The following is a 9,767-nucleotide window of genomic DNA, read 5'->3' on the forward strand; positions in this document are numbered from 1 at the left end:
CCCCCCCCCCCCCCCCCGCCAACGTCCCGGCGGCGATGCTCGCGCTACATTTTATTTAATGTGACTGCGCCACGAAAAAACATCCCCAAAGGCTCGGCTCTGCGAGCTTCTTTGTGCCATCATCGATCGAACGTATCTTTCTTTCCCTTCTTCAATTCTCATCTTTTTCCTTGTTTTCTTTATTCTCTCAGTGGTCGACGCCACCAGTTCATTGGAGTAGCAATCGCGATCGGAAAATCGAGTCGGAAAGAACTCGGCCCCCCTCTCTTATATACACACACACACCCTCTCTCTTCGTCAGTACCTCTTTCTTTTTCTGCTCAGTCCCTCGTTCCTTCTCTCCATTTCATTCGCACACACACACACGCGCGCGCACGCGCGCACACACACATACTCTCTCTCTCTCTCTCTCTCTCTCTCTCTCTATATATATATATATATATATATATATATATGTGTGTGTCCCTCCCCCCCCATCCTCTTCTCTTTTGCCTCGCTTCGCTCACTAGAATCTTTTATATAATGTTGGAAATACATTTTTAGCTACCAGATATATCGGTAAACGTTTCTCTATCAGCACATTCGCATGAAAATTAACGATACATTGACTTCACAAATACTTGAAGCCATTTTAATATACCATACGCGCGTTATATTGAACTACGAGTCTTGGCTTGTCGCCGTCGTAATTTCAAGTTAATATTTTGTTTAGATGTATTTTAAACATTTACATATTCACGAAATCTTATGACTGAATGAAAAGCGCTAATAATCAACGATGATCTAAACTAAATAATATTACGCCACTAATTACAATCATTTTATAAATATTTCTTGCGGCGCGCCGCTCCCGATGATTAATCGTAATACACTGCCACGATAATAAAACGTATTAAAACGATGACTTCCTTTCTAGTCTAAGTAATTAAAGACAAGCCATTATGATGATCCAAGCGATGCTTCCATTCAATCATTAGCACAGAATTCGTGAATGTTTAGGGAAAATAATGAGCGATGTTAAATATGATTTAGAAATTGCAATTATCGTCGTCCTCTTAAATACAAATTCAGAAGATTGAAAATCAGTATAATTATCGAATGCAGCGCCTAGCGTTCACAATATTCCTGTTGAAGCTCTTATTAGCATGAAGCAAGCTGTAATTCAAATTAATGAAATATTTTTGACGACGACTAGTTGCTAGAATCTAAAAAGCATATTATTATATCTAACCAGTTTCTCTACATTACTCACGCCGTGTCTCTATTTCTTACTTTTTTACCCTTTTGCGTTTCTCTATTTATCACCGTGTCAGTCTCTCCTCTTCTCTTCCACATTCACACGCTCTCGCGCCCTCTCCCCCTCTCTCTCTCTATTTATCCCCACTCCCACTTCCACTCCCACTCCCTCAATCGCTCCCTCCCTCTACCACAATATTACCTCCTCTTGTTCTTATTAGCACGTCAAACATACTATCTGTCTTCCTTACTTACTTACTCTTTCTTTTTTATCTATCCGAGAGTCCATCTCTCACTCTTCTTCTCCCATTTGATCACTCGTGCGCTGCTCTCGTTTCTTGCCTCGCTGCACGAAAATAAAAATGTGCCCCCAACAGTTGTCGAATTTTTTAATTTCGATCATTTCACGCGGCCTTATCCCCGTTTATCCTCCAACATTTAATCTCACGATGGCAAAATAAACGGCAAATAAATCATAGCCACGGCAAGTACCAAACTTCACGATGAATCCTCGTATTCGTGATTAAAGAGACGAGTAAGATTAAATAAAGAGGTCTTTTCTATCTAAATCCTGGCATCAAGTGTATCTCGATGAAGTCTTGTTTCACGGTCGAATAGCATCACCGCGCGCGCGCTCACCCAGTCAACGCAAACCAAATCCTCTGTGGTTGGCGTTTAACGCGTCGAGCGTCCCTCCTAGTTTTCAGCATTTCAACTTCTGCCCTAAAGATTGGAGTGCACTTGCCCTCTAGCCTTACCACCGCTGCCTTTTCGTCACTCTATCTCTCTCTCTCTGCCTGTCTCTCTCTCTCTCTCTCTCTCTCTCTATATATATATATATATATATATATATATATATATATATCTACTTTTACCGTTGCTTCATTCGCATCCGTGCTCGCTACCCACCTCGAGTATAAGTCATCGATTAGCTACGGGATAAGGCCTTATGGCCTATTTTGTACTCGATTGCATGACCAATTATATGCCCAAATTTAAGGGTGAATTGGTCGGACGATAAGCTGCTATTTAAATTGGCCTTTAAACATTAGTTCAATAATTCTTAAATCTGCGCCAAACACTCGTAATGCCGCTAAAGTAAATTGGTCGATTTGACTTGATACTAAGTGCTGTGGAAAGCTAACAACAGCAGCCGGGATTCCCTCTCACATCCATCGTCGAAACTATAAGATGCTTTTAAAATATCGATTCTCTCTTTAGGCGCTCAGTATACTTTTACTTTTTTCTCTCGGCTTTCCTAACCCAAATATTTGTCGATAGAGACTGCCAGAGACATGAATATTTGGAGGGAAACATTAACATTATGTTTAATATACAATCGCCCAGGCCGTCGATATTATATTTCAGCCTCGAGATAATGGCGCATAGACGAGTCTTACAACGACATCGATAACAATGCCGAAATAATATAAATTTTAGAAAACATTGTTAACGTTCGCCTCTCTCACTCTGAGAACTATGACGTTATTACGAAAGCGCGATAATTGTTCTCGTCATGGCAAACTCTTCTTAGGCGCTTAAATATCAACTGCGAGATATTTGTTCTAAGGCTTTAATGGAAAATCTCTAGTTGCAAAGGACTTGGCTCAAAGTTCTAATAGCTCCAGGACATAAAGAGATGAGAAAGAAAAGCAGAAGAAAAATCTTCATTTTCAACATCGATAGAAGTAAGTTGGAGCAATGCACACTTTTCTGCTTTATACCTTTCTCACCAACACGAGCACCGTCTCTGTTATACACGTGCGCGCGTATCCATCTCTCTCTCTCTCTCTCTCTCTCTCTCTCTCTCTCTCCCTTACTTCGCCTATACTTTTTCCCGTTGCGTAAAAAGGTTAAATGGTGGAAGTTGCAGTTTCCACGGCGACCCTAGATTGTAGGAAAAAGTAGCGGAAGAAAGAAAAAGAGCCAAGACAACGTAAAATAAAAAGCTAAAGATAGAGAAAGCACGAGGGAGAGAGATGGTTGGATGGTTGGATGGATGGATGGATGGATGGATGGATGGATGGATGGATGGATGAAGAAAGCGGGAAAGATGGGACGAGAAAGGGAAAAAAGATAGAAAAAAGCCCGGGGGTTTTTGCTGCAGGACGAGCTTTGAAAAGAAATATTTGAGAGAAGCAAAAGCGGTGCGAGGAACGTCGATAATGCCAGGAAAAAAGGTAAAAGCCGAGGCTTGTGTGTTGTATCTATGTGTGAGTTTATGAAGAATATACTAGGCGGAAGAAAAAGGAGAATAGACGAAAAGATAATAATACAACACGAGATGAATGGAGCATTAGTAATAGGCGAGGTAAGTTAAACAGATAGATAAATAGCGAGAGCGGGTTGGGTTGGGTTGCGTGGGTCGGGGCGAGGAGGAGGGAAAGAAACACAGACGACAGATCGAAGGAGAGGCAAGAATGACATAAAAAGAGAAACGACATAAAAAGAGAAACGACATAAAAAGAAAAAAGAGAAAAAAAAAGAAGAAATAAAGATGCGATAAGAAAATTACGGGGGAGGAAAGGAGACGGAGATAAAGAAGAAAGAGTATGGTCTGAAAGCGGAGAAGTTGGAAAATGGGTGTATAAGAGCGCGCGCGCGCGTACGCACACACGAATAGAGAAGGCGTCCGTAGATCAGAGTAGGACAAAGAAGCTGTTCTTTATTTCTCTCTCACCCCTTCTCCAAGAGAAAATAGCATCTTTGCACGCCCTATCTATAACTATTACTAGTACACTACGCTGTTGCCGCTCTTATGTGGAAGATATAAAATGTATAAAGAAGAATGCGAGGAGAAAGAAATGACGAGACTGGGCGGCTGAGGAAGGGTGGGGGAATGAAAGCTAGGGAAAGGAAAATAGAAAATGAAGGGATGTCAAGGGGGAGTAGAAAGAAAGCGTTTTATGTGATACAGTTGAAAAAGAACGAGGGAGGGAATGAGGGAGATGAACAGGAGAAGAGCAGGACGAACGAATTGAAAAAATTTAAAGAAAAATTGAGACGAATCTCATGTAAGGGAGACGAAGAAGAACAGTGCGACGCTTCTTTTATCTCTTATCCTAGCACTTGTGAAAAGGAAAAAGATGAGCGAAGAATGTATATGGAATACTTTATGTATTCCACGCGCGCGTGTATGTGACGTCGGAGAGGGGGCGGCGGTGAGATGGAGGGTAGGGGCGGGGCGGCGGTGGTGGTGAGATGGAGGGGTGTGCGTGAGCGTGGTTAGAGAGGGAAGAAAAGCATGAAGAGAAAATGGATGGAAGGAAAGAAGGATAGAAAGGAAGGAAGAAAGACAGAGAGACGGACAGACAGACAGACAGATAGATAGATAGAAAGCTGACAACATGGGGTCGGAGCTTGAGAAATGAACAAAAAAGACTCGGCATGATGTTGTATAAGAAAAAGAAGGAGCCATATAGGAATAAGAATAATAAAAAACCTCCCGCGGTAACTCTTGTGCTAGCTTGTACGTGCGAGTGCGTATGCGCGCGCGCCTTCATCAACGCCCGAGTATGTGCGTTCATGCGTAAGCGCGTGTATTCATGCGCGAGTGCGTGCGTGCGTGCGTGCGTGCGTGCATGCGCGCTCGCGTGCTTACGTTCGTCGTTGCGTATGGAATACGTACGTCATCTTCTCCTTCCGTCACAATCGGACTTTATCCTTACGTGGAGTTTATTTTCATTTTATCGATCGATATTTACTTACTAAATTAACGAAGGAATAAGTGACGACGAGGGGATGATTCTCCGAGAGGAGGATATATTTTTAATATTCTCTCGATATATTATAGGATATGGAGGAGAATTTGATTCCCCCGGGGAAAATGACGATCTCGAACTGGCCGTCTCACTGAAATCTGATTGGCCGAATAAAGTATAATATTTAAATAATCATTGTTTAACTCTTTTCCATATTGTCTATACGTATAATTGATAAATGAATTTCTAATTGTAACTCTCACTACTTCATACATTATATGAACATAATAATCATTAAATAAATTGTCACCGACACTTAATTCCAATCTTCAAAAATAGTACAAATTCGACATTCTAATTCCGTAAGACCGCGCGTGCATAGGTAATTCGTGTATTCCTTATTTATTCTGTGTAATTATATTTGACATAAATGTATATAAAAATATTATCTGTTTATGCAATTTTCTATTAATATTCATGGAATAATGGATAATAGGCAAGCAAGTATCATAAATTTGCTTAATTTTATGATCAATTAAATTATTCATAGTATGTTAGAGAGAGAGATTCTTTCGTCTAATTAAATGCTTTTCCATTAAACTGATGCAAAGATATGGTACTTTAAATAAAAAATTTAAAGTAGTATGTGTGCGCGTATTTATGGAATTTATGGCTTATTTTTATGGAATTTTTTTCTAAAGTTGTTAATTTATATTATCCAAATAGTCGATTATTAATACAATTAAAAAATAATCATAAATTCACAAGAATATCGATATATTAAATGATTACAAATGATATACAAATTGGTGAATAATGAAAATAATTAAGTCTCGTAAGGAATGTTCTTCCGTTCCAGCGCAATAGACCTTATGTTTTTTGTTTTATTTAGCGACTTTAATTCGCTTAAATTTTATATTTAGATTTTCTTTTATACGCATATTGGTGGATGATATTATCTATGATTTTTTTTTTTTAATAAATAATGTACATAATAGAAAATTATATTAACGATCCGTGGCTGAGTATATTTAATATATTAAATGATAATTTTCGAAATATTATTTACTACGTATTGATGATTATAAGTTTAGAAGGTGATTGGAAAGTAAAACAAGTAAGATTTTTAATTATGCAATTATCAGCGAAAAGCAATTGATGTTTTAAGCATTAAGAAAGCTCAATTAATTATAAACTTTAATAATAATGCTAATAATACGAAATTTTGTTTTTAACTCGTTTCAAATAACGTATCATGTATATCTGAAATAATAATTTTTATCAATATTTGCCTATTAATTGTAAATGAACTCTTGATCTTAATATATATATATATATATATATATGAGATATTGTTTAGAGGAAAGTGAACGAAAAAAATCAAGTTAAAGCCAAAGTGAGATTAATTCTATATAAATATACAAGATTCAATGTGAATTAATATCAATAGACAATGATATATATATATATATATATATATATATATATATTAATAAAAATAATAACAACAGAATACCGAGTAATTAAGATATTGATCACAAGTATAAAATAAAAGAAAAATACTAAAAAAACAAAAATAAAAAAAACAAAATTTGTAAAGTCCAAAATGCCACGACTTAACGTACAAGACTTGACATTAAATTTTGAATTTTAATTACAGATAGTTTTTGTTACTTTTATATCACTTATTATATTGATTAGGCAAATATCTGCGTTAGGCCTTCGGTAACGTAAATTTTTAGAAAATAACTTAAACACAATGCGACTGATTGCGTCTATAATAAGAAATATATTTTGGTTAAAATGCAAAAAAAAAAAAGAAGAAAAAAAAGAAAAGAAAAGAAAAGAAAAAAGAAAGAAAAAAAAAAAGAATGGAAAAAATTACAAGTAAAATGAGATAAAGGTGGAACAAGTTAGAGAGTAAATAATGTCATTGTACAATCTCCGAATATATAAATAAAAATTTAAAGACTACAAGAGTCAATGAAAATTAATTAGGAATGGAAAAAAGATAGTGAAACAGACTGCAGATAGTAATCAACTGCTTTCAAGCAAAATAAATGTATAATGAAAAAAAAAAAAAAAAAGAGAGAGAGAGAGAGAGAGAGAGAAGAGACAAGGTGGAATAGCTTAGCAAAGATATAATTCAACGCCGTACGAAAAAGCGTGCATTGGATGATAAGAAAACAAAGTATAATAAGCCCGATAAGAAGTCACGTAAAAAGAGGAGCCCGATAAATAACCAAACGACGTTACAAAAGCGAGCGCGAGTCAACGAAAAAGGCAGAAATTTATATCAGAGAGAAGGCAAATGCGAACAAAGATGAGGCGCGTGTAATATCGCAAATCGAGCGATAAGAAAGCATATCGAAGGAGAAAAAAGATCGATACGAAAAGTCGGCGTGCATTAAGAGATAAGATTTAAACGAAAGCGCACACGACGCGGATCTTGAGCGATGCAGCTGACGAGTTGAAGAGAATCTAAGCTTAGAAATAATATAAGTAAATCGAGATTTCCCGGTTAAAGCTTGACGAGGTTTGTTCACTTTTATGACATTGATTGCTTAATGGTGATGGTTACAATAATCCTGTCTTGGTTCGCTTGGATCATCGAATAAAGAGACAGCATTCATTATTCCTTTCATTTCAATAATATTGTAATAACACATTTTTCAAGTACTTGGCTCCTATTTCGAAAAACAACAGCAACAGCAACAGCAACAACAACGACGACGACGACGACGACGACGACGACGACGACGACAACACGAAGAATATAAAAAGATGAGCGAAAAGACAGAAAAAAACGACAACTGTGCAATCGTATATCATTTGTGCATGTGCGAATGGAGCTTAATTAGCTTCTCATATACACCTTTTCGCTTTAAACTAGGCGGCCAAGCACGCGAAAATAATGTTTAATAATACATTTAATTCGCGCATGTAATGTCTCTAAGTAAAGTAACGAGGGCAGCCGCACATAAAACTCTGAAAATACGCGAGTGAAGAATGCTCGTAGCATTATCAATTTCCTCCTCTCGGGCAATTTTTTTTTTTTTTTTTTTTTTTTTTTTTTTTTTTTTTTTTTTTTTTTTTTTTTTTTGTATACAAAGAAGAAAATTTATGCCATATCGCTTGACGGCCGCTATATAATTAATCTAATTAATCTTGATATAATCGTAATTATTTATATTAATTACAAATCGACGATTTTATAATTCATAGCGAGAGCAAGGGTTACATAATCGATGCAAATTATGACTTTACGCACTTAAGATATGAGAATACAATCAGCTTGCTGCTTCGCTCGGTATTTCAGAAAATGTCCGCATTTTGTTCTTTGCTGCGATAAAGACATATTGATGTTGCAATGCAGGAGAGAAAATATAAAAACATGAGAGATATTAAATTATTTATCACCTATTTACTTATGAAAGTATACGGTTAAACGAAACCAGATGATTATGTTTTTTTCTTCTGTTTTTTTTTTTTTTTCATTTTTTAACAATATCGGCATTAGATTACCTTACAACGCTTAAGTTAACTCGATATATATATATATATATATATCTGTTCTCTCTCTCTCTCTCTCTCTCTCTCTCTCTCTCTCTCTCTCTCTCTCTCTCTCTCTCTCGTTGTTTTTGTTCTTCATACGATTATTTTATAATTACAATATATATTAAAAGTAATCTTTTAAGCTGGAAGCTTTTGAAAAGGTTCGGGTATGTGCTGCATTTATCTTTTATTAAAAATCAAATCATCGTTCAAATTTGAGCACATTTACGTTCACTTTATTCAATTATTCTATATTTAACAATCATTAATAATCATTTGCAATTTTATAGAGTCTCATTGGGGAAGCATTGATTAATCAATCGAACTTATCTACAATATCATTATCATTATTATGTATTATTATTATGTATTGTTGCTACTGCTACTGCTGCTACTGCTGCTGCTGTTGTTGTTCTTCTCCTTGTTGTTATCATTATCATTATTATCATTATTACATATTGTTCATCAATATTTATTTATCAATAATAGCAGCTTAAAGCAAGTAATAATTATTTTACTTTCTATTCAATAATGATTGATTGAGCAGTTATAATATAAAAGTTGAAACGCTCGTGAAATATGAATTTGCGCTTCAAATTCTAATTGATCTGTGCATTACTCAATACATTAGTTTGTACACACTATCTTTTGTATTCTCATTGTTCTTAACTTGTATTTGTCATTCTTACGTCAATAATATTTTTTAATCGTATGTTAAAATGTTACCCTCACATTAGAACATTATTATTATTGTTGTTGTTGTTGTTGTTGTTGTTGTTGTTGTTGTTATTATTATTAGAGAAGGAGAATTCTTACTTTCAAATTTGCAACTGTAATGAAGTAATTCATAAACTTTATTTTATTGTATACGCAGTTACGTAATGACATATTTATGATATGAAAATGTCTATATTGAAGATAGACAATTTTCGGCGATAACGATTGCAAACTCAAGCACATCGACGAATAATGTCTGGTTGTAAAGACAGAGCGAGTGAGAGATAGATAGAGAAATTATAATTACGGATCGGCAAAGACTATAAATACATTATTTATTAATGCCATAATAATACTGGGAGCACAACGTTTTATTATAAAAAGTCGGCCTTTCGCCAATATCGGCGACTAGGCGAATTTGATATTGCCGAGGCTATAACTAAGTAATCAATACAAGAGAACGAGCGATATAAGATATCTATGTATAATACACATGGTGAACCATGGGACGAGTCGGGGTGGGGCACACGATCGCGTGGAGGGGGGGTGGGAGGTGGG

The 9,767-nt window shown here is 35.9% G+C and overlaps 1 protein-coding gene across 6 annotated transcripts in view; it reads left to right on the forward strand.

The window, feature by feature from the left end:
• Psq (pipsqueak) overlaps positions 1 to 9,767 on the forward strand; it is a 128,444-nt gene that overhangs the window by 44,929 nt on the left and 73,748 nt on the right. The window contains exon 1 of one of the 6 annotated variants that reach the window (XM_011507688.1): positions 7,050 to 7,473. The exons of the other annotated variants lie outside the window; for them this stretch is intronic. The gene's annotated coding sequence lies outside the window, so the exon portion shown is untranslated. Of the gene's footprint in view, positions 1 to 7,049; positions 7,474 to 9,767 lie in introns of those variants that run through there. 6 annotated transcript variants of the gene reach the window in all.

This window comes from Ceratosolen solmsi, unplaced genomic scaffold (genome assembly GCF_000503995.2).
Source record: "Ceratosolen solmsi marchali unplaced genomic scaffold, CerSol_1.0 scaffold10, whole genome shotgun sequence".
Classification (NCBI taxonomy): domain Eukaryota; kingdom Metazoa; phylum Arthropoda; class Insecta; order Hymenoptera; family Agaonidae; genus Ceratosolen; species Ceratosolen solmsi.